Genomic DNA, 22,886 nt, shown 5'->3' on the forward strand with positions numbered 1-22,886 from the left:
TGCAAACCATGAACAGAGTATCTTTTCATCTTTTTTTTTGTTTGTTTTGTCTTTCTGCCATTTCTTGGGCCGCTCCTGTGGCATATGGAGGTTCCCAGGATAGAGGTCTAATCGGAGCTGTTGCTGCTGGCCTATGCCAGTGCCACAGCAATGCGGGATCCGAGCCGCATCTGCAACCTACACCACAGCTCACGGCAATGCCGGATCCTTAACTCACTGAGCAAGGCCAGGGATCAAACCCATAACCTCATGGTTCCAAGTCGGATTCGTTAACCACTGTGCCACGATGGGAATTCCTCTTTTCATCTGTTTAAAGGTGACACAATTTTTTATCAGTGTCTTAGTTTTCTGACTACAGATATTTTGCCTCATTAGGTTTATTCCTATGTATGTTCTTTTTGATGTAATGGTAAATGGGACTGCTTCCTTAACTTCTTTCAGATACTTCGTCATTAGTGTATAGAGATATAACAGATTTTATATCCCGCAAATTTACCAAATTTATCAGGATCTAGTAAAGTTTGTTTTTGGTAGCATCATGGGGATTCTCTACAGTATTATGTCATCTGCAAACAGTGACAGTTTTACTTCTTTCCTTTTCAATTTCTGTTATTTTTCTTGAATGATAGCTGCAGTAGAATTTTGTTGAATAAAATACCGTGTTGAATAAAAGTGGCAAGAGTAGACATCCTTGTATTGATCCTAATATTAGAAAAAATCATTTCAGCTTTTCACTGAGTATGATGTTAAGCTGTGGGCTGGTCATATATGGCCTTTATTGTATTGAGGTATATTCCCTCTATGCCTACTTTTCTAGAGAAAATTTTTAAATCATAAATGGATGTTGAATTTTGTCAAAAGTGTCACTTATTGAGATCATATGGTTTTTATTCAATTTAAATGGTATATCACATTGACTGGCAGATAGCAAACCATCCTAGCATCCCTGGGAAAAAAATCCCTCTTGATTGTGGTGTATATATTCTTCTCAATGAATTCTGTTTTGTCTACTAGCATTTTGTTGGCAATTTTTGTATCTGTGTTCATCAGTGATACTAGCCTGTAGTTTTCTTCCTTTGTGATATCTTTATTTGGTTTTGGAATTGGGGTGCTGCTGGCTTTAAAGAACAAGTTTGAAAGAATTCTTTCCTCTGCAGTGCTTTGGAATATTTTCTCTTACATGTTTGGTAGAATTCACCTGTGAGGCCATTTGATCCTGGGCTTTGTTGGAGCATTTTAAAATTACTGTTTCAATTACTGGTGAGTAATTTCAGTTTCTCTACTTTTCATATTTTTTAGTTCTACTTGGTTCAGTCTTGGGAGATTATACATTTCTGGAATTTGTCCATTTCTTCTAGGCTGTCAATTTTATTGGCGTATGGTTGTTCCTAGTAATCTCTTAAGGTCCTTTGTATTTTTGTGGTGTGGGTTGTAACTTTTTCATTCCTGACTTTACTGATTTGAGCCCTCTTTTTCTCCATGTCTCTAGCTAAAGGGTTATCAATTTTATTTGCCTTTTCAAAGAAACAGCTTAGTTTGATTTTTCTATTTTTTAGTCTCTGTTTTCCCCTTCTCTGATCTTTCACGATTTCCTTCTAACTTTGAGTTGTTTCTTTCCAATTCTTTTAGGTGTAAATTAGGTTAGTTTGAGATTTTTGTTTTGTGCAGTAAGCTTGTGTCACTATAAACTTCTCTTTTGGAATGGATTTGCTATGCTCCATAGATTTTTGGATTGTTGTGTTTTTTCATTTTCTTCTGTTTCCAGGTATTTTCTGGTTTCATCTGACTTCTTCAGTGATTCATTGGTAGTTTAGTAGCATATTGTTTAGCCTCCAAGTGTTTGTGTTTTGCAGTTGTTTCTCTGTAGCTGATTTCTAATCTAATAGCCTTGTGGTCAGAAAAGATGATTGATATGATTTCAGTTTCCTTAAATTTACTACTGAGGTTTGCGTTGTGGCCTAAAATGTGATCAGTCTTGGAGAATGTTCCATGTGCATTTGAAAACAGTGGGTATTCTTCTGACTTTGGATGAAATGTTCTATACATCTTTTAAGTCTATCTGGTCTAATGAGTCATTTAGGATTAGTGCCTCCTTTCTTATTTTTCTATCTGGATGATCTGTCCATTGATGTAAATGGGGAGTTGAAGTCCCCTATTCTTATGTTACTGTCAATTTCTCTCTTTTTATGTCTGTTAATATTTCCTTTATGTATTAAGGTGCTTTTTTAGGTGCATATGTATTTTATCCCTTGATCATTATGCAGTGTCCTTCTTTGCCTCTTATAACAGTCTTAAAGTCTACTTTGTCTAAGTATTACTTGCCTTGTTTTCTTGGGATTTCCATGAGCATGGTATACCTTTTTTTTTTTTTTTTCTATTCTCTCACTTTCAGTCTGTTTTTAAATCTGAAGGGAGTCTCTTATAGGCAGCATATATATGGGCCTTGTTTTTATATCCATTCAGCTACTCTATGTCTTTGGTTAGAGCATTTAATCCATTTACATTTAAAATGATGTGTATGTTCTTTTTCTTCCCCCTTGTCTTTTCTAGGGCTGCTCCCGCAGCATATGGAGGTTCCCAGGATAGGGATCTAATTGGAGCTGTAGCCGCCCACCCACACCACAGCCACAGCAATGCGGGATTCAAGCCGTGTCCGCAACCTACACCACAGCTCATAGCAACACCAGATCCTCAACCCACTGAACAAGGTCAGGGATAGAACCTGCAACCTCATGGTTCCTAGTTGGATTCATTAACCACTGCACCACCATGGGAACTCCAATGTGTATGTTCTTATTGCCATTTTGTTAATTGTTTTGTGGTTGTTTCTTGTAGTGTTTTCATTTCTTCTGCTCTCTTCCCTTGTGACTTGGTGACTCTTCAGTGTTCAGATTTCTTTCTCTTTCATGTTTATCATAGGTTGTTGGTTTGTGGTTATATAAAACTGTGTATGTGATGTAAGTCGCTGATCTCTTAATATGTGTTTGAAATTAGTAACCTTGCCTTTGTATTCTTCCTCTATGATTACTGTTTTGACATCATATTTTACATCTAACTGTTCCATGTATTCCTTAACTGCTTACTGTAGATAGAGATGATTTTTTCTATTTTAAAACTTCCTACGTCATTGGCTTTTCTGCCTTTACTGTGTACTTACCTTCATCAGTTGAGCTTTTTCCTTTTATAATTCTCATGTTTCTAGTCGTGGTCTCTTTTTTTGCTTAGAGAAGTCCCTTTAACCTTTCTTGCAAAGCCAGTTTGGTGGTGTTGGATTCAGCTTTGCTTGTCTGTAAAAATTTCTCTCTCCATCAAATTTGAATGAGAGCCTTGCCAAATATTTTCCTTTTCATCACTAAATACATCATGCCCCTTCTCTCTGGCTTGTAGAGTTTCTGCTGAAAAGTCGTCTGATAACCTATGGGAGTCCCCTTGTTATATATGTTGTTGATTTTCCCTCACTGCTTTTAATATTCTTTGACTTTTGCCATTTTAATTATGATGTGTCTTGATGTAATCTACACAAGATCAATCCTCTTGGACTGATCTTGTGTAGATTTTCTGTGCTTCCTGGATCTTGATGTCTGTTTCCTTTCTCAGGTTAGAGAAGTATTCAGCTGTTAGGTCTTTAAATACATTCTCTGCCCTCTTCCTTTATCTCTTCTTCTGTGACCCCTATAATGCAAACATAAGTATGACTGATGTTATTCCAGGGGTCTCTTAAACTGTCCTCAATTCTTTTCAGCACCACTGATTTCCAAGCTGATTTCCAGCTTGGTGATACAAAAGAATGTATACCTTCTAGTCTGTCAATACCTTCTAGTGTATTTTTTCATATGTTATTCTTCCTCTGGTTCTTCATATTTTTCAACAGTTTAAGAGTTTATAATGTTTTGATCTGCTTCTAGTCTCTTGAGTTTTTTGATAATCTTTCTTCTTTTAGGGTTATCTCTTGTTCCTTTGTTTGTAACATATTCCTGTGTTTCATTTTTTTGCAGTTTTCTCTCTTTATTTCTAGCATCTGGTAGTTTACATTTCCCAACCTTACAGGGAATGTCCTTTGTAGGAGGTGGCCTTTGCAGGAGATGACCTACATGTCTCAGTGCTCACTCTCCTCTCATCACTATAGCCCCTCTGCTTGGGCCCTTCTGCTATGGTGGGCCAATTAACTATGGTCAGTCTGGTAGATTTGGTTGGCCCCTGGTACAGTTGATTGCCATGCCTTAAATTTAGAAGAGGATGCTGGCCACTGGTTGGGAGGGCTGGGGTCATAAGGTGGCTGGCTATAGTGCCCAGGGGGTCCCAGGGCTAGAGCTGGTTCATGGAGGAGCAGTGTTGGAGTTCTGGAGAGCGTGGGACCAGTGTCCACCTACCAGTGACTAAAGTGAGGTCCTAGGGCCTCATGTGTGGCCACTGGCAAGCACAATTGGGTCTTGGGGTCTAGCTGTAGGGCTTTGGGGAACTCAGAGCTGGTGTTGTGCTGCTACTGGGTAGAGCTATTTCATGACAAAGCTGGCTGCATGGTTCAGGGTGTTCTGAAGCTTGTGTTGATTTGCTGGTGGATGGTTCCAGGGCTGATGCTGGCTTGCTGTTGGGTGGGTTGTGTCTGAAGACTGTAAGGCTATTTTTTCCTGGAGGTGGCCCCCTACCCTTGTGCTTACAGGCTGTGGGAGGGGTTGGGGCTGTGTTCTGAGGCTAATAAGCTAGAGGGAGGATTCCAAAAAGGTGCTTGCTAGCACCAATGTCCATGTAATAGAACTGGCTCCCCCAAATGGCTGCCACAGTGTCTGTGCCCCAGGGGGTGTACTCCATTTGGCTCCTGCCTCTCTAGGAGAATCTCAAAGGTCAGCAGGTTGGTCTAATTCAGGCTCACTTCAAATTACTACTACTTTCCTGGGTCCCTAAATGTGTGAGATTTTTATGTGTACCCTTTAAGAGTGGAGTCTATTACCTTTAGCCCCCTGGGATTCCTGGAGTAAGCCCCATTGGTCTTCAAAGACAAACATTATGGGGGCTTGTCTTCCTGGTCCAGGATCCCTGGGCTGGGGAGCTTGATGTGGGGCTCAGATCACTTGTTCCTTGGGGGAGAACCTCTGTAATTGTAACTCTTCTGTTTATGGGTCACCCACCTGAGTGTACAGTATTTGACAATTTTGTGATCTGGCTCTTCTTACTTTTTTTTTTTTTTTTTTGGTTCTTTATATCTCTAGTTGAAGATCTTTTCTGACAGGTTCTAGTCTTTTTCATGGATGGTTGTTCTGAAAATAGCTATAATTTTGGTGTGTCATAGAGGTGAGCTCAGGGTCTATTACTCTGTTGGCCAATCTCAGTTCTCTCTCTCTCTCCCCATGCCTGTAGCATGAAGAAGTTCCTGGACTAGGGTTTGAACCTGAGTCACAGGTGTAACCAGAGCCATAGCAGTGACAGTGCTGGATCCTTAACTAAATTACCAAGCTACTGGGAACTCGTTGGTCCTCTTTTTTAATTCTCTGGAAGATTGATATTCTTTTCCTTACTATTTTTTTTAATTTTAGACTTCTAATTATGTTCAATTTCTTTAATTTAAAAAATTCAGGGAGTTCTGTCATGGTGCAGTGGTTAACAAATCCAACTAGGAACCATGAGGTTGCAGGTTCAATCCCTGGCCTTACTCAGTGGGTTAAGGATCCGGCATTGCCGTGAGCTGTGGTGTGGGTTGCACATGAGGCTTGGATCCCTTGTTGCTGTGGCTCTGGTGTAGGCCAGCAGCAAGAGCTCCAATTAGACCCCTAGCCTGGCAAACTCCATATGCTGTGGGAGCAGCCCTAGAAAAGGCAAAAAGACAAAATAAAATTAAAAAAATAAAAATTAAGAATTCAGTAGTTCCCCTCACATTTCAGTGGTAATGAACCTGACTAGTATCCATGAGGATGCAGATTCAATCCCAGGCCTCACTCAGTAGGTTAAGGATCCGGTGTTGCCTTGATCTGTGGTGTAGTTTGCAGACACAGCTTAGATCCTGCGTGACTGTGACTGTGGTGTAGGCCGGCAGCTATAGCTCCAATTTGACCTCTAGCCTGGGAACTCCCATATGCCAAGGATGCAGCCCTCGAAAGACCAAAAAAAAAAAAAATTCAGATACTCTATTCTTAGTTTTGGTTAATTGCATATTAAATTTTCCCTTTTACTTTATGATTTAAAATATGTTGGTATACAGTTTGCAAATAATTCTCAATTTAGCCTCTGTAGCGATATCCCATGTTCCTTTTTTCATTCTTGATGTTGTTTACTCTTCTGCTCTCTCAATTTGATTCAGTGTTGTCAAAAGTTTAAACAGTTGATTAGACATTTTTAGGAATCAAATTTTGGCTTTAATATTTTAATCCATTAAATTTTATTCACTGTTTTCTAATTTCTTGAATATTAGCTCATTAATATTTATCTGTCTCATTAATATTCATCTGTATTTTGTATTTAGAAGTTGAAATCTTAAATGTATACATACTAATTTTTGTTACATTTCACAAGTTTTTTCATGAAATATTCTGTTCAAAATATTTTCTAATTTCCATCATGATTTTTACTTGCTGGTTATTTAAAAGTGAATTTCCACATTGATGGAAATAAATATTCTAGCTTAGTTATTTTGTTTATTTGAATTTTTACAAATCATACTCAATAGCTTCAATTGAGATTTCCTTTATGGCCCAATACATAAGATTTGAACAAAACATGTTCAAAAGTTATTTTTTCCTATGTTTTATCAGTTACTCATACAATGTGAATTCATCTTTCTCCTCATGGTTCTGTCATTAGGGGAATAGAATTTAAAATTATTTTCCTGGTAAGTCAGTCAAGCCTCTTATCATTGTGAGGTGTTTTAATCTACAGTAATGCTTTTCACCTTCAAATATACTTTAACTGATAACTAATATAGCCGCATCAACTTTAGGGCAGGCTTTCCAGTGACAAATTCTTGGGTTTTTTTTTTTTTTTTTTGACTACTGAATTATATATGCCCTTATTTTCTAATATCATGGTTTTGCTTGAGAAATTAGCTGTCAGTCTAACTTCAAAAACTTTAAATGATATATTTGTACACTTTATTGTCCTTTGACTTTTACCCTTTTGGAATCTTTTCAATAACGATAACAGCTTTTTTTTTTTTTTTTTCTCTCAAGAAATTCGGCTGACGGAATTTAATTGGGGTAAATCTATTTGCCTAATACAATTACTGATGAGAATTTAAATTTAGTCATACTCCCTTGTTTGTGCTTACTTTTTCCATGATTTCAGTTACCCATAGCACACCATGGTCAGAAAATATTAAATAGAAAATTATAGAAATAAATCATAAGTTTTAAATTTGGCACTGTTCTGAGTAGTGAAGAAATCCCATACCACCCAGTTGTGTTTTGCTCAGCATCTCCAACCATTGACACTGTCATGGATCAATGATCCACGATCACCTGAAACAGATGATACTGCCTTTGACTTTTCACCTCACTTCATCTGATCTCATCATGAAGGCCCTGTATCATCTCACATCACCACAAAAAGGTAAGTATGGTACAATGAGATATTTTGAGGGACAAAGGACCACATTCACATAATTTTTACCTCAGGATATTAATACTTCTCTATTTTGTTACATAACTACTCATAACTGTGTCTAATTCATAAATTTTATTACAGGTATGTATAGGAGAAAACATCATGTATATATAGGGTTCGACACTATCTGTGGTTTCAGGAATCACCGGGGGTCTTGGAACATATTCCTTGCTAATAAGGGGGGACTATTGTGCCATCCTGCTATGATGACCCTTTGGTTTTAATATCTTTTTTCCTCTGGATGCTTTTTTTTTCCGTCTTTTTTAGGGCTGCACCCGTGGCATATGGAGGTTCCCAGGCTAGGGGTCAAATCAGAGCTGTAGCCTCCGGCCTATGCCACAGCCACAGTAATGCTGGGTCCAAGCCGTGACTGTGACTTACACCACAGCTCATGGCCAGATCCTTAACCCACTGAGCAAGGGCAGGGACCGAACCTGCAACCTCATGGTTCCTAGTCAGATTCGTTAACCACTGTGCCACGACGGGAACTCCTGATTCTCTTACATTATTGCACTGCTTAGGTTCTTCACCCAAAATAAACATGATTAGAAATGAAAGTAGCATTCTTGTCTTGTTCTCAGTCTCAAAGAGGAAAGCTTTCAACATTTTACCATTGAGTATTTTTGTTAGATTTTTAAAAATATTCAGATATTTATCAGATTTAGGAAGTCCTATTATATTCCACTTGTGTTAGAATTTTTAAATTTGAATTTCATCAAATGCTTTTGGGGAGCATCAATTGAAATGATCATTATTCTATTACTGTGGTGAATTAATCTGCTTGACTCCCCCCACACACCTCCCCCTATATTAAATAACTACAGCATTCCTAGAGTAAACCCAATTTAGTCATGATACATTTTTATATATTAGTTGGATCCAAGTTGCAAAAATTGTTTAGGATTTTTATTTTTATTTTTTTTGTCTTTATAGGGCCACACCCACCATATATGGAGGTTCCCGGGCTACAGGTCCAGTTGGAGCTGTAGCCACCAGCCTATGCCAGAGCCACAGCAACTGGGGATCCAAGCCGCGTCTGTGACCTACACCACAGCTCACGGCAACACCGGATCCTTAACCCGCTCAGCGAGGCCAGGGATCGAACCCACATCCTCATGGATACTAGTCGGGTTTGTTAACCACTCAGCTATGACAGGAACTCCTGTTTAGGATTTTTAGATAAAAGTTCCTGCCTGAGAGTCACCTGTAATTTTCCTTTATAATGCCTTTATTAGATTTGAGTATCAAGTTCATTTTGTCATTTATTTTGCATTTTCTTTTGAGGCACAGTTGATTTACAATAATGTATAAACTTCATTGAGGTGCAGTTGATTTACAATAAGGTATAAACCTAACATTAGTCATTGATGTATAAATGTATAATGTATAAAACGTATATAACAGTGATTCACAATTTTGAAAAATTGTATTCCATTTATACTTATCATAAAACTTTGGCTATATTCTTTGTGGTGTACAATACATCCTTATAGCTTATATACGCCTTGTGTACCCCTAATCCCCTACCCTGCCTCTCCCGCTTCCTTCTCCCCACTGGTAAACACTACTTCCTATATCTGTCTTCTTTTTGTTGTACTCACTAATCTTTTAGATTGATCATGGGGCTAATTCATTTCATTAGGCATATTCTCTAGGTCCATCCATGTTGCTGCCAATGGTGGTATTTAACTTTTATGGCTGTGAGGTATTCCATTATACATACACACGCACCCCTTTACACATTCATCTGTTGAGGAACACTTAGGTTGCTTCCATATCTTGGCTATTATAAATAATACTGCTAAGAACATTAGGGTGCATGTATCTATATGATTTAGTGTTTCCGTTTTTTCTGGGATATATACCCAGAAGTGGAATTGCTGGATTGAGAGATCTCCAAACTTTTTTCCACAGTGGCTGTACCCGCTTATATTTTGACTAGTGTATAAGGGTTCTTGTTTCTCCACATGTTCAACATTTCTCATTTGGGGTCTTTTTGATAGCCATTCTGACAGGTATGAGATGATATCTCATCATGGTTTTGATTTACGTTTCTCTGATTAGCAATGTTGAGCATCTTTTCATGTGCTGTCGGCCATCTGTATGTCTTCTGTTGAAAAACGCATATTCAGATCTTCTGCCCATTGTTTTCTTCATGTTGTTCTTTTGATTTTGAGTTGTATGAGCTGTTGATGAATTTTGGACATTGAACTGTTATAGTTTATATCATTTGTAAATATTTTCTCCCAGTCAGTAGATTGTCTTCTCATTTCGTCGCTGGTTTCTTTTGCTACGCAAAAGCTATTAAATTTAATTAGGTCCCTTTTGGTGTGTTCAGACAGATGCAAAAAGATGTTGCTATGATTTATGTCAGACTGTTCTGCCTATGTTCACTTCAAGGAGTTTTGTGGTTTCCAATCCCTAAGACTTTAATCCATTTTGAGTTTATTTTTGTATATGCTATGAAGGAATGTTCTAATTTCATTCTTCTCTATGTGGCTATTCAGTCTTCCTAGCACCACTTATCGAAGAGACTCTTTTCTCCATTGTACATTCTCACCTCCTTTGTCATAGATTGACTACTAGTGTGTAGATTTATTTATGGACTCTGTTGTTACATTGATCTGTGCATCTTTGTGCAAATACCACAGTTTTGATTACAGTAGCTTTGTAGTATACCCTGAAGTCTGGGAGCATAACTCCAGTCTGTTCTACCTCAAAATTGTTTTGGCTATTTGGGGTCTTTTGTGTTTCCATAAAAATTTAAAAATTCTTTGTTCTAGTTCTGGAAAAATGTTATTGGCATTTTGACAGGTATTGCACTGAATCTGTAGACTGCCTTGGGTAGTATGGTCATTTGAACACTATTTTTGCAAACCATGAACAGAGTATCTTTTCATCTTTTTTTTTGTTTGTTTTGTCTTTCTGCCATTTCTTGGGCCGCTCCTGTGGCATATGGAGGTTCCCAGGATAGAGGTCTAATCGGAGCTGTTGCTGCTGGCCTATGCCAGTGCCACAGCAATGCGGGATCCGAGCCGCATCTGCAACCTACACCACAGCTCACGGCAATGCCGGATCCTTAACTCACTGAGCAAGGCCAGGGATCAAACCCATAACCTCATGGTTCCAAGTCGGATTCGTTAACCACTGTGCCACGATGGGAATTCCTCTTTTCATCTGTTTAAAGGTGACACAATTTTTTATCAGTGTCTTAGTTTTCTGACTACAGATATTTTGCCTCATTAGGTTTATTCCTATGTATGTTCTTTTTGATGTAATGGTAAATGGGACTGCTTCCTTAACTTCTTTCAGATACTTCGTCATTAGTGTATAGAGATATAACAGATTTTATATCCCGCAAATTTACCAAATTTATCAGGATCTAGTAAAGTTTGTTTTTGGTAGCATCATGGGGATTCTCTACAGTATTATGTCATCTGCAAACAGTGACAGTTTTACTTCTTTCCTTTTCAATTTCTGTTATTTTTCTTGAATGATAGCTGCAGTAGAATTTTGTTGAATAAAATACCGTGTTGAATAAAAGTGGCAAGAGTAGACATCCTTGTATTGATCCTAATATTAGAAAAAATCATTTCAGCTTTTCACTGAGTATGATGTTAAGCTGTGGGCTGGTCATATATGGCCTTTATTGTATTGAGGTATATTCCCTCTATGCCTACTTTTCTAGAGAAAATTTTTAAATCATAAATGGATGTTGAATTTTGTCAAAAGTGTCACTTATTGAGATCATATGGTTTTTATTCAATTTAAATGGTATATCACATTGACTGGCAGATAGCAAACCATCCTAGCATCCCTGGGAAAAAAATCCCTCTTGATTGTGGTGTATATATTCTTCTCAATGAATTCTGTTTTGTCTACTAGCATTTTGTTGGCAATTTTTGTATCTGTGTTCATCAGTGATACTAGCCTGTAGTTTTCTTCCTTTGTGATATCTTTATTTGGTTTTGGAATTGGGGTGCTGCTGGCTTTAAAGAACAAGTTTGAAAGAATTCTTTCCTCTGCAGTGCTTTGGAATATTTTCTCTTACATGTTTGGTAGAATTCACCTGTGAGGCCATTTGATCCTGGGCTTTGTTGGAGCATTTTAAAATTACTGTTTCAATTACTGGTGAGTAATTTCAGTTTCTCTACTTTTCATATTTTTTAGTTCTACTTGGTTCAGTCTTGGGAGATTATACATTTCTGGAATTTGTCCATTTCTTCTAGGCTGTCAATTTTATTGGCGTATGGTTGTTCCTAGTAATCTCTTAAGGTCCTTTGTATTTTTGTGGTGTGGGTTGTAACTTTTTCATTCCTGACTTTACTGATTTGAGCCCTCTTTTTCTCCATGTCTCTAGCTAAAGGGTTATCAATTTTATTTGCCTTTTCAAAGAAACAGCTTAGTTTGATTTTTCTATTTTTTAGTCTCTGTTTTCCCCTTCTCTGATCTTTCACGATTTCCTTCTAACTTTGAGTTGTTTCTTTCCAATTCTTTTAGGTGTAAATTAGGTTAGTTTGAGATTTTTGTTTTGTGCAGTAAGCTTGTGTCACTATAAACTTCTCTTTTGGAATGGATTTGCTATGCTCCATAGATTTTTGGATTGTTGTGTTTTTTCATTTTCTTCTGTTTCCAGGTATTTTCTGGTTTCATCTGACTTCTTCAGTGATTCATTGGTAGTTTAGTAGCATATTGTTTAGCCTCCAAGTGTTTGTGTTTTGCAGTTGTTTCTCTGTAGCTGATTTCTAATCTAATAGCCTTGTGGTCAGAAAAGATGATTGATATGATTTCAGTTTCCTTAAATTTACTACTGAGGTTTGCGTTGTGGCCTAAAATGTGATCAGTCTTGGAGAATGTTCCATGTGCATTTGAAAACAGTGGGTATTCTTCTGACTTTGGATGAAATGTTCTATACATCTTTTAAGTCTATCTGGTCTAATGAGTCATTTAGGATTAGTGCCTCCTTTCTTATTTTTCTATCTGGATGATCTGTCCATTGATGTAAATGGGGAGTTGAAGTCCCCTATTCTTATGTTACTGTCAATTTCTCTCTTTTTATGTCTGTTAATATTTCCTTTATGTATTAAGGTGCTTTTTTAGGTGCATATGTATTTTATCCCTTGATCATTATGCAGTGTCCTTCTTTGCCTCTTATAACAGTCTTAAAGTCTACTTTGTCTAAGTATTACTTGCCTTGTTTTCTTGGGATTTCCATGAGCATGGTATACCTTTTTTTTTTTTTTTTCTATTCTCTCACTTTCAGTCTGTTTTTAAATCTGAAGGGAGTCTCTTATAGGCAGCATATATATGGGCCTTGTTTTTATATCCATTCAGCTACTCTATGTCTTTGGTTAGAGCATTTAATCCATTTACATTTAAAATGATGTGTATGTTCTTTTTCTTCCCCCTTGTCTTTTCTAGGGCTGCTCCCGCAGCATATGGAGGTTCCCAGGATAGGGATCTAATTGGAGCTGTAGCCGCCCACCCACACCACAGCCACAGCAATGCGGGATTCAAGCCGTGTCCGCAACCTACACCACAGCTCATAGCAACACCAGATCCTCAACCCACTGAACAAGGTCAGGGATAGAACCTGCAACCTCATGGTTCCTAGTTGGATTCATTAACCACTGCACCACCATGGGAACTCCAATGTGTATGTTCTTATTGCCATTTTGTTAATTGTTTTGTGGTTGTTTCTTGTAGTGTTTTCATTTCTTCTGCTCTCTTCCCTTGTGACTTGGTGACTCTTCAGTGTTCAGATTTCTTTCTCTTTCATGTTTATCATAGGTTGTTGGTTTGTGGTTATATAAAACTGTGTATGTGATGTAAGTCGCTGATCTCTTAATATGTGTTTGAAATTAGTAACCTTGCCTTTGTATTCTTCCTCTATGATTACTGTTTTGACATCATATTTTACATCTAACTGTTCCATGTATTCCTTAACTGCTTACTGTAGATAGAGATGATTTTTTCTATTTTAAAACTTCCTACGTCATTGGCTTTTCTGCCTTTACTGTGTACTTACCTTCATCAGTTGAGCTTTTTCCTTTTATAATTCTCATGTTTCTAGTCGTGGTCTCTTTTTTTGCTTAGAGAAGTCCCTTTAACCTTTCTTGCAAAGCCAGTTTGGTGGTGTTGGATTCAGCTTTGCTTGTCTGTAAAAATTTCTCTCTCCATCAAATTTGAATGAGAGCCTTGCCAAATATTTTCCTTTTCATCACTAAATACATCATGCCCCTTCTCTCTGGCTTGTAGAGTTTCTGCTGAAAAGTCGTCTGATAACCTATGGGAGTCCCCTTGTTATATATGTTGTTGATTTTCCCTCACTGCTTTTAATATTCTTTGACTTTTGCCATTTTAATTATGATGTGTCTTGATGTAATCTACACAAGATCAATCCTCTTGGACTGATCTTGTGTAGATTTTCTGTGCTTCCTGGATCTTGATGTCTGTTTCCTTTCTCAGGTTAGAGAAGTATTCAGCTGTTAGGTCTTTAAATACATTCTCTGCCCTCTTCCTTTATCTCTTCTTCTGTGACCCCTATAATGCAAACATAAGTATGACTGATGTTATTCCAGGGGTCTCTTAAACTGTCCTCAATTCTTTTCAGCACCACTGATTTCCAAGCTGATTTCCAGCTTGGTGATACAAAAGAATGTATACCTTCTAGTCTGTCAATACCTTCTAGTGTATTTTTTCATATGTTATTCTTCCTCTGGTTCTTCATATTTTTCAACAGTTTAAGAGTTTATAATGTTTTGATCTGCTTCTAGTCTCTTGAGTTTTTTGATAATCTTTCTTCTTTTAGGGTTATCTCTTGTTCCTTTGTTTGTAACATATTCCTGTGTTTCATTTTTTTGCAGTTTTCTCTCTTTATTTCTAGCATCTGGTAGTTTACATTTCCCAACCTTACAGGGAATGTCCTTTGTAGGAGGTGGCCTTTGCAGGAGATGACCTACATGTCTCAGTGCTCACTCTCCTCTCATCACTATAGCCCCTCTGCTTGGGCCCTTCTGCTATGGTGGGCCAATTAACTATGGTCAGTCTGGTAGATTTGGTTGGCCCCTGGTACAGTTGATTGCCATGCCTTAAATTTAGAAGAGGATGCTGGCCACTGGTTGGGAGGGCTGGGGTCATAAGGTGGCTGGCTATAGTGCCCAGGGGGTCCCAGGGCTAGAGCTGGTTCATGGAGGAGCAGTGTTGGAGTTCTGGAGAGCGTGGGACCAGTGTCCACCTACCAGTGACTAAAGTGAGGTCCTAGGGCCTCATGTGTGGCCACTGGCAAGCACAATTGGGTCTTGGGGTCTAGCTGTAGGGCTTTGGGGAACTCAGAGCTGGTGTTGTGCTGCTACTGGGTAGAGCTATTTCATGACAAAGCTGGCTGCATGGTTCAGGGTGTTCTGAAGCTTGTGTTGATTTGCTGGTGGATGGTTCCAGGGCTGATGCTGGCTTGCTGTTGGGTGGGTTGTGTCTGAAGACTGTAAGGCTATTTTTTCCTGGAGGTGGCCCCCTACCCTTGTGCTTACAGGCTGTGGGAGGGGTTGGGGCTGTGTTCTGAGGCTAATAAGCTAGAGGGAGGATTCCAAAAAGGTGCTTGCTAGCACCAATGTCCATGTAATAGAACTGGCTCCCCCAAATGGCTGCCACAGTGTCTGTGCCCCAGGGGGTGTACTCCATTTGGCTCCTGCCTCTCTAGGAGAATCTCAAAGGTCAGCAGGTTGGTCTAATTCAGGCTCACTTCAAATTACTACTACTTTCCTGGGTCCCTAAATGTGTGAGATTTTTATGTGTACCCTTTAAGAGTGGAGTCTATTACCTTTAGCCCCCTGGGATTCCTGGAGTAAGCCCCATTGGTCTTCAAAGACAAACATTATGGGGGCTTGTCTTCCTGGTCCAGGATCCCTGGGCTGGGGAGCTTGATGTGGGGCTCAGATCACTTGTTCCTTGGGGGAGAACCTCTGTAATTGTAACTCTTCTGTTTATGGGTCACCCACCTGAGTGTACAGTATTTGACAATTTTGTGATCTGGCTCTTCTTACTTTTTTTTTTTTTTTTTGGTTCTTTATATCTCTAGTTGAAGATCTTTTCTGACAGGTTCTAGTCTTTTTCATGGATGGTTGTTCTGAAAATAGCTATAATTTTGGTGTGTCATAGAGGTGAGCTCAGGGTCTATTACTCTGTTGGCCAATCTCAGTTCTCTCTCTCTCTCCCCATGCCTGTAGCATGAAGAAGTTCCTGGACTAGGGTTTGAACCTGAGTCACAGGTGTAACCAGAGCCATAGCAGTGACAGTGCTGGATCCTTAACTAAATTACCAAGCTACTGGGAACTCGTTGGTCCTCTTTTTTAATTCTCTGGAAGATTGATATTCTTTTCCTTACTATTTTTTTTAATTTTAGACTTCTAATTATGTTCAATTTCTTTAATTTAAAAAATTCAGGGAGTTCTGTCATGGTGCAGTGGTTAACAAATCCAACTAGGAACCATGAGGTTGCAGGTTCAATCCCTGGCCTTACTCAGTGGGTTAAGGATCCGGCATTGCCGTGAGCTGTGGTGTGGGTTGCACATGAGGCTTGGATCCCTTGTTGCTGTGGCTCTGGTGTAGGCCAGCAGCAAGAGCTCCAATTAGACCCCTAGCCTGGCAAACTCCATATGCTGTGGGAGCAGCCCTAGAAAAGGCAAAAAGACAAAATAAAATTAAAAAAATAAAAATTAAGAATTCAGTAGTTCCCCTCACATTTCAGTGGTAATGAACCTGACTAGTATCCATGAGGATGCAGATTCAATCCCAGGCCTCACTCAGTAGGTTAAGGATCCGGTGTTGCCTTGATCTGTGGTGTAGTTTGCAGACACAGCTTAGATCCTGCGTGACTGTGACTGTGGTGTAGGCCGGCAGCTATAGCTCCAATTTGACCTCTAGCCTGGGAACTCCCATATGCCAAGGATGCAGCCCTCGAAAGACCAAAAAAAAAAAAAATTCAGATACTCTATTCTTAGTTTTGGTTAATTGCATATTAAATTTTCCCTTTTACTTTATGATTTAAAATATGTTGGTATACAGTTTGCAAATAATTCTCAATTTAGCCTCTGTAGCGATATCCCATGTTCCTTTTTTCATTCTTGATGTTGTTTACTCTTCTGCTCTCTCAATTTGATTCAGTGTTGTCAAAAGTTTAAACAGTTGATTAGACATTTTTAGGAATCAAATTTTGGCTTTAATATTTTAATCCATTAAATTTTATTCACTGTTTTCTAATTTCTTGAATATTAGCTCATTAATATTTATCTGTCTCATTAATATTCATCTGTATTTTGTATTTAGAAGTTGAAATCTTAAATGTATACATACTAATTTTTGTTACATTTCACAAGTTTTTTCATGAAATATTCTGTTCAAAATATTTTCTAATTTCCATCATGATTTTTACTTGCTGGTTATTTAAAAGTGAATTTCCACATTGATGGAAATAAATATTCTAGCTTAGTTATTTTGTTTATTTGAATTTTTACAAATCATACTCAATAGCTTCAATTGAGATTTCCTTTATGGCCCAATACATAAGATTTGAACAAAACATGTTCAAAAGTTATTTTTTCCTATGTTTTATCAGTTACTCATACAATGTGAATTCATCTTTCTCCTCATGGTTCTGTCATTAGGGGAATAGAATTTAAAATTATTTTCCTGGTAAGTCAGTCAAGCCTCTTATCATTGTGAGGTGTTTTAATCTACAGTAATGCTTTTCACCTTCAAATATACTTTAACTGATAACTAATATAGCCGCATCAACTTTAGGGCAGGCTTTCCAGTGACAAATTCTTGGGTTTTTTTTTTTTTTTTTTGACTACTGAATTATATATGCCCTTATTTTCTAATATCATGGTTTTGCTTGAGAAATTAGCTGTCAGTCTAACTTCAAAAACTTTAAATGATATATTTGTACACTTTATTGTCCTTTGACTTTTACCCTTTTGGAATCTTTTCAATAACGATAACAGCTTTTTTTTTTTTTTTTTCTCTCAAGAAATTCGGCTGACGGAATTTAATTGGGGTAAATCTATTTGCCTAATACAATTACTGATGAGAATTTAAATTTAGTCATACTCCCTTGTTTGTGCTTACTTTTTCCATGATTTCAGTTACCCATAGCACACCATGGTCAGAAAATATTAAATAGAAAATTATAGAAATAAATCATAAGTTTTAAATTTGGCACTGTTCTGAGTAGTGAAGAAATCCCATACCACCCAGTTGTGTTTTGCTCAGCATCTCCAACCATTGACACTGTCATGGATCAATGATCCACGATCACCTGAAACAGATGATACTGCCTTTGACTTTTCACCTCACTTCATCTGATCTCATCATGAAGGCCCTGTATCATCTCACATCACCACAAAAAGGTAAGTATGGTACAATGAGATATTTTGAGGGACAAAGGACCACATTCACATAATTTTTACCTCAGGATATTAATACTTCTCTATTTTGTTACATAACTACTCATAACTGTGTCTAATTCATAAATTTTATTACAGGTATGTATAGGAGAAAACATCATGTATATATAGGGTTCGACACTATCTGTGGTTTCAGGAATCACCGGGGGTCTTGGAACATATTCCTTGCTAATAAGGGGGGACTATTGTGCCATCCTGCTATGATGACCCTTTGGTTTTAATATCTTTTTTCCTCTGGATGCTTTTTTTTTCCGTCTTTTTTAGGGCTGCACCCGTGGCATATGGAGGTTCCCAGGCTAGGGGTCAAATCAGAGCTGTAGCCTCCGGCCTATGCCACAGCCACAGTAATGCTGGGTCCAAGCCGTGACTGTGACTTACACCACAGCTCATGGCCAGATCCTTAACCCACTGAGCAAGGAAAGGGATCGAACCTGCAACCTCATGGTTCCTAGTCGGATTTGTTAACCACCGAGCCATGATGGGAACTCTCTGGATGCTTTTAAGATTTTAAACATGTTCCTGAAGTTTAATTAGGTATGTCTATGAATAAATTCCTTTTAATTTATATTGCTTTGGTTTCTTAGATCTGGTGGTTCTTAGATCTGGACCTTAGATCTGGTGGTTCATGACTTAGGTTTGAAAAATTCTGTCATTAAATCCAATATTGCTTTGTTATGTCTGTTCTGTGTCATCTACTTTTACTTAGCTTCTTGTCAGTGCTTCACCTCTGAATTCCATTTTGAATATTTCCTTTTGACCTGCCTTCTAGTTCACCAGTTCTCTATTAAAGTATTTCTAATTTGCTATTAAACCCATCCATTGCATTCTTAATTGGGATTATTGTATTTTTCGATTCCAGCAGTTTTTTCTCCACCAAACTTGCTCTGTAATTTTCATGGCTTCCAGTTCTTTGGAAATGTTGGCAATCTTACTTTTACTTCTTGAACATGGTAAGCTTATAGTTCCAATATCTGGAGCCCCTGCATGTTTGCTTCTGTCGACATTTTTGTGATCCTCATGCATGATTATCTCCTCATAAGCTTGTTTATCTTTGTGTGACAATACTTTATTTTTAAAATGGATTGGCTGCTATAAATCTAGGATGATAGTCTTAGAACCTCTTGCAGGCACCCGAGAGCACTAGCAATCTGATACTATCTTACCCTGGGCACTACTGACATTTCAAGATAGATGATTCTTTATTCTGAGAGTATGTCCAGTGTTTCACAGGATGTTTATTAGGATCTCAGCCTCTTCCCACTAGATACCCATAATACTTCTTTCCAGTAAAAAGGCCTCCAGATATTGCCAAATATCCCCTGGTACTTAAATAGTTGTCTTAAATAGTTCTGCTTTTCTAGTTGTCCCCAGTGGAGACTAGATGCAAATTTGACTGGGCATGTATATGCACACACACATTCCTACTGCCTGGAGAACACCTTGTCATATCTTTGGAATCCCTATATCCACAGTTGCAGGTAAGTCCTGTCTATATGGAATGGGTCTTAAATGGGGCATTGTACCACATGGTAGAGGATCTTTCTCTTTGCCACACCAGGACCCTTTGTGCTATTGACACATCTGCCTTGAATGTTTTAAGAACCAGTCTTTAGTTCTAAACTTCAGTGACCCAGTCTCATAGATTGAGTGTTGACTATAAATGCCTGTCCATTTTCATTCATGGAGTGCTTCCTTCTTGGTGTATTGTGTGTTTTGAAGACAAGAACTTATAGGTTGCTTTCTATATATAATAGCTGCTCAGAGAATCCTAAACTCTCTGGGACTTAGAACTGGGAATCCTAAAAAGCACCTAGTCTAAATGGGTATGGAAAGTGCCATAGGTCTGTGTAGCAAGACCTTTGTGGGATAACTAGAACTGAAGAAAGGTATTCCTTTCCTCTAGAGAAATGAGAAGGGCCAAAATAAATCCACTCAAATGCAAAAGAGGTAATACACTGGCAAGGCTTGGGGTAAGGAGATAGGACAGTTCTTTCTCATTGTGAAGTTCAAGAAGGGATGGTCCCAAGAGAGGTAAAAGCAATGCTGATCCTTCTTATAAGAAGGAAGTATTTATTTTAGATCAAGAATTTCTGCATTATTTCATTTTTCTTTTTTTTCCATGGCATGCAGAAGTTCCCAGTCTCCTTTTACTCTCTTTTTATTGTTATAGTTGATTTACAATGTTGTGGAAATTTCTGCTGTACAGCAAAATGACCCAGTCACACACACACGTGTGTATGTACCCAGTATGATTGGGTCACATACATAAATGTATGTATATACATTCTTTTTCTCATATTATCTCCTATCATGGTATATCCTAAAAGATTAGATATAGTTCCCTGTGCTATACAGGAGCTCATCGCTTATCCATTCTAAATATAATAGTTTGAATCTCCTATCCCCAAACTCCTGGTTCATCCCACTCTCTCCCCTTCCCCTTGCCAACCAAAATCTGTTCTCTGAGTCTGTTTCTGTTTTGTAGATAGGTTCATTTGTGCTATATTCTAGATTCCACATATTAGTGATATCATATGGTCTCTTCACTTACTATGATAATCTCGAGTTGCATCCATGATGCTGCAAATGGCATTATTTCATTCTTTTTTATGGCTGAGTATTATTCCATTGTATGTACATCCCACATCTTCTTAATTCATTCCCCTGTCTGGGGACATTTAGGTTGTTTCCATGTCTTGGCTATTGTAAGTAGTGCTGCAGTGAACACAGCACTACTTACAATAGCTTTCAATTATACTTTCAATTATAGCTTTATCCAGATGTATGCTCAGGAGTAGGATTGCTGTATCATATGGCAGTTCTATATTTAGTTTTCCATAGCGATTGTACCAATTCACATTCCCACCAACAGTGTAGGAGGGTTCCCTTTTCTTCACACCCTCTCTAGCATTTGCTATCTACAGACTTATTAATGATAGCCATTCTAACTGGTTTGAGGTGGTACTTTATTGTAGTTTTGATTTGCATTTCTCTAACAATTAGCAAGGTTGAGCATCTTTTCTTATGCCTATTGGCCATCTGTATGTCTTTGAAGAAATGTCTATTTAGGTCTCCTGCCCATTTTTCAGTTGGGTTGTTTGTACACTTTGGAGATTAAGCCCTTGTTGGTTGCATCAGGTACAAAGATTTTCTCCCATTCTGTGGGTTGTCTTCTTTCTTTTTATAGTTTCCTTTGCTGTACAAGAGCTTTTGAGTTTAATTAGGTCTCATTGATTTATTTTTGGTTTTTATTGTCATTATTCTAGGAGGTGGATCAAACAAGATACTGCTGTGATTTATCTCAAAGCGTTCTGCCCATGTTTTCCTCTAGGAGTTTTACAGTTATGTTTGTTTAGGTCTTTAATCCATTTTGATTTTTGTGTATGGTATTAGAGAATGTTCTAATTTCATTCTTTTGCATGTAGCTGTCTAGTTTTCCCAGCACTACTTATTGAAGAAACTGTCTTTCTTCCACTGTATGTTCTTGCATCTCATCTTATTCTTGACAACCTTATGCGGTCAGGGATTTTTTTTTTTAATTTCCATTTTTTAGCTGAGGATCTAAGGTTTAGCATGCTGTTAACTTGCTTCAGGTCATCATGTTAATACGTGGCAGAGCTGGGATAGAAGGTGGAGTCTAACCTTAAAGCCAATGACATTTTTTTCTTATGCTTTGCTGTCTCTACAGTTCTCTTAGGGTCATGACCTCTCATTCAAGGGCATGGAGATTAAAATATACATTAAAAGATAATCTAAATTACCTTTGAGTCTTAGGTGAGGATCCAGTGGAGAGAGGTACTCCTATCAGAACGTGCCTCTTTGCTGAGATTGTATGATGGCCACCGGGAGAGCCTTGGTGGGGTCAGTGTTCTCTTACCTGTCACACAAAACCTGAAGTAAAAGCTGACTTAAGGTTTTATACTCTGACTTTCTAGGTTAGCATGCTCTCTACTTCTTAGACCCATGTTCTTCATCTCTGGGACATGTCTTCCTAAATTCAATAATCTCTTACAGGGGCTAAACCCTTCTATTATTTGGAACAAGGCTGCAAGTCGTGGAAGATGAGGCAAAGAAATGGATGACTTGTGAATTCTTGATGTCTTCTAGAACCTAAAGCATGAGTTAGGGCATTTTCTTTCTACTTCTGGCCAGCATGAAAAAACTAAATATAATTATTTTTTCATTAGGCGTTCTTTATAACAAAAAAAAAAAGAAACCCTCTCTGAACATAAGGATTTAATTTCAATAGCAAATGTCTTCAACATGACTCCAAATGAGGTCCAATTTGGTCTCAATTTAGCCTCAAATCAAGCAATGGGCACACCACAGTACTGCTAGCAGGGTCTCGGAAATTCTAGCACTAAATGATCCAGTTTGTTTAAACAGTTGTTTCTGTGGCTGGGACACTTGTACCTTGTCAGATATATTTCCAGATCGGTTGATTACAAGGTTACTTTAGGGTAACTACTCAGAGGAGGTTAGATGGCTGCTTTTCTTGTCATACTGTATTCCTCATCTGGTTCTCACTGATACCAATTCATTTTGGAGTTGTGATATACCCTACTTCATCTAATATACAGAATAAAGAAAATCCAAGAAGGTGCATATTAGCAGTTTCTTGAAGGAGATTATATGTGTGTGTGTGTGTGTGTGTATATACATACACATTCAGTTTGTTTTTTTGGCTTTTACAGAAATATTGTTGGCTGCAATATTCTTAAGTGAGATACTTTACTGTACTTTTTTGTCAGGTTCGAAAGAGCAACAATATATTACAATCTCTCTCTATTCTCTTTCTCCTGAGTCAGCTACTTCTCTCTGATTTTAGAGACA

Source organism: Sus scrofa, chromosome 1 (assembly GCF_054392235.1).
Source record: "Sus scrofa isolate SSC_HxYL_T2T_F1_AM1 chromosome 1, Sscrofa_HxYL_maternal_Yorkshire_Landrace_v2.0, whole genome shotgun sequence".
Lineage (NCBI taxonomy): Eukaryota > Metazoa > Chordata > Mammalia > Artiodactyla > Suidae > Sus > Sus scrofa.